The sequence below is a fragment of the Sceloporus occidentalis genome, unplaced genomic scaffold, assembly GCF_023333645.1.
Source record: "Sceloporus occidentalis isolate IW3139 unplaced genomic scaffold, rSceOcc1.0.p SCAF_38, whole genome shotgun sequence".
In the NCBI taxonomy this organism is placed as follows: domain Eukaryota; kingdom Metazoa; phylum Chordata; class Lepidosauria; order Squamata; family Phrynosomatidae; genus Sceloporus; species Sceloporus occidentalis.
In genome coordinates, this window is record NW_028317018.1 from 9050001 (window position 1) to 9052500 (window position 2500).

Here is a 2500-nt window from a genome sequence, read left to right on the forward strand (position 1 = left end):
GTACCTGGATGGGAGACCACCTGGGAATACCAGGTGTTGTAGGCTTTTTCTTCTCTCACAGTCCGAGGAGAGCTTTTTGCCATGTGTTTCTTGCTCATCATCAAAACTTTAAACTATTATTTGAACCTTCTCACCTTCTCACCTTCTCTGTCCTGTCCCAGGGCTTATAATTCTTTCTGTCTGACGACAAGCAGCAACAGCAACAGAATAAGAGAAGTAAAATAAAATGTTCTCACACCTATGGCCATACCACCCTGAAAGCTCCCAATCTTGTCTGATCTTGGAAGCTAAGCAGGGTTGGGCCTGGCAATACCAGGTGTTGTAGGCTTTTTCTTTTCTCACAGTCCGGGGAGAGCTTTTTGCCATGTGTTTCTTGCTCATCATCAAAACTTTAAACTATTATTTGAACCTTCTCACCTTCTCACCTTCTCACCTTCTCACCTTCTCTGTCCTGTCCCAGGGCGTATAATTCTTTCTGTCTGACGACAAGCAGCAGCAGCAGCAACAGCAACAGCAACAGAATAAGAGAAGTAAAATAAAATGCTCTCACGCCTACGGCCATACCACTCTGAAAGCGCCTGATCTTGGAAGCTAAGCAGGGTTGGGCCTGGTTAGTACCTGGATAGGAGACCGCCTGGTAATGCCAGGTGTTGTAGGCTTTTTCTTTTCTCACAGTCCGGGGAGAGCTTTTTGCCATGTGTTTCTTGCTCATCATCAAAACTTTAAACTATTATTTGAACCTTCTCACCTTCTCACCTTCTCTGTCCTGTCCCAGGGCTTATAATTCTTTCTGTCTGACGACAAGCAGCAACAGCAACAGAATAAGAGAAGTAAAATAAAATGTTCTCACACCTATGGCCATACCACCGTGAATGCTCCTAATCTTCTCTGATCTTGGAAGCTAAGCAGGGTTGGGCCTGGTTAGTCCCTGGATGGGAGACCACCTGGGAATACCAGGTGTTGTAGGCTTTTTCTTTTCTCACAGTCCGGGGAGAGCTTTTTGCCATGTGTTTCTTGCTCATCATCAAAACTTTAAACTATTATTTGAACCTTCTCACCTTCTCACCTTCTCACCTTCTCACCTTCTCTGTCCTGTCCCAGGGCGTATAATTCTTTCTGTCTGACGACAAGCAGCAGCAGCAGCAACAGAATAAGAGAAGTAAAATAAACCGCTCTCAAGCCTACGGCCAGACCACTCTGAAAGCGCCCAATCTTGTCTGATCTTGGAAGCTAAGCAGGGTTGGGCCTGGTTAGTACCTGGATGGGAGACCACCTGGTAATGCCAGGTGTTGTAGGCTTTTTCTTTTCTCACAGTCCGGGGAGAGCTTTTTGCCATGTGTTTCTTGCTCATCATCAAAACTTTAAACTATTATTTGAACCTTCTCACCTTCTCACCTTCTCACCTTCTCTGTCCTGTCCCAGGGCTTATAATTCTTTCTGTCTGACGACAAGCAGCAGCAGCAGAATAAGAGAAGTAAAATAAAATGTACTCACGCCTACGGCCATACCACCCTGAAAGCGCCCAATCTTGTCTGATCTTGGAAGCTAAGCAGGGTTGGGCCTGGTTAGTCCCTGGATGGGAGACCACCTGGGAATACCAGGTGTTGTAGGCTTTTTCTTTTCTCACAGTCCGGGGAGAGCTTTTTGCCATGTGTTTCTTGCTCATCATCAAAACTTTAAACTATTATTTGAACCTTCTCACCTTCTCACCTTCTCACCTTCTCACCTTCTCTGTCCTGTCCCAGGGCGTATAATTCTTTCTGTCTGACGACAAGCAGCAGCAGCAGCAACAGAATAAGAGAAGTAAAATAAACTGCTCTCAAGCCTACAGCCAGACCGCTCTGAAAGCGCCCAATCTTGTCTGATCTTGGAAGCTAAGCAGGGTTGGGCCTGGTTAGTACCTGGATGGGAGACCACCTGGTAATGCCAGGTGTTGTAGGCTTTTTCTTTTCTCACAGTCCGGGGAGAGCTTTTTGCCATGTGTTTCTTGCTCATCATCAAAACTTTAAACTATTATTTGAACCTTCTCACCTTCTCACCTTCTCACCTTCTCTGTCCTGTCCCAGGGCTTATAATTCTTTCTGTCTGACGACAAGCAGCAGCAGCAGAATAAGAGAAGTAAAATAAAATGCACTCATGCCTACGGCCATACCACTCTGAAAGCGCCCAATCTTGTCTGATCTTGGAAGCTAAGCAGGGTTTGGCCTGGTTAGTACTTGGATGGGGGACCACCTGGTAATGCCAGGTGTTGTAGGCTTTTTCTTTTCTCACAGTCCGGGGAGAGCTTTTTGCCATGTGTTTCTTGCTCATCATCAAAACTTTAAACTATTATTTGAACCTTCTCACCTTCTCACCTTCTCACCTTCTCTGTCCTGTCCCAGGGCTTATAATTCTTTCTGTCTGACGACAAGCAGCAGCAGCAGAATAAGAGAAGTAAAATAAAATGCACTCACGCCTACGGCCATACCACCCTGAAAGCGCCCAATCTTGTCTGATCTTG

General features: G+C 45.8%; 3 non-coding genes and 5 pseudogenes across 3 annotated transcripts in view; all 8 read left to right on the forward strand.

Annotated features, from left to right (window-relative positions):
- LOC149296741 (5S ribosomal RNA) overlaps positions 1-45 on the forward strand; it is a 119-nt gene extending 74 nt beyond the window's left edge. The window contains exon 1 of the ribosomal RNA XR_016273345.1: positions 1-45. This exon is cut by the window's left edge and continues 74 nt beyond it. This is a non-coding gene — a ribosomal RNA (5S ribosomal RNA).
- Positions 46-550: 505 nt separating this feature from the next.
- Positions 551-659, forward strand: LOC149296742 (5S ribosomal RNA; annotated as a pseudogene).
- Positions 660-850: 191 nt separating this feature from the next.
- Positions 851-969, forward strand: LOC149296743 (5S ribosomal RNA; annotated as a pseudogene).
- A 210-nt stretch (positions 970-1179) lies between these two features.
- Positions 1180-1298, forward strand: LOC149296744 (5S ribosomal RNA; annotated as a pseudogene).
- A 196-nt stretch (positions 1299-1494) lies between these two features.
- Positions 1495-1613, forward strand: LOC149296745 (5S ribosomal RNA). The gene has a single exon (XR_016274184.1). It is a non-coding gene; the product is annotated as a 5S ribosomal RNA (ribosomal RNA).
- Positions 1614-1823: 210 nt separating this feature from the next.
- Positions 1824-1942, forward strand: LOC149296746 (5S ribosomal RNA; annotated as a pseudogene).
- Positions 1943-2138: 196 nt separating this feature from the next.
- LOC149296747 (5S ribosomal RNA) lies at positions 2139-2257 on the forward strand (annotated as a pseudogene).
- A 196-nt stretch (positions 2258-2453) lies between these two features.
- The window catches only part of LOC149296748 (5S ribosomal RNA), a 119-nt gene continuing 72 nt past the window's right edge, over positions 2454-2500 (forward strand). The window contains exon 1 of the ribosomal RNA XR_016273356.1: positions 2454-2500. This exon is cut by the window's right edge and continues 72 nt beyond it. This is a non-coding gene — a ribosomal RNA (5S ribosomal RNA).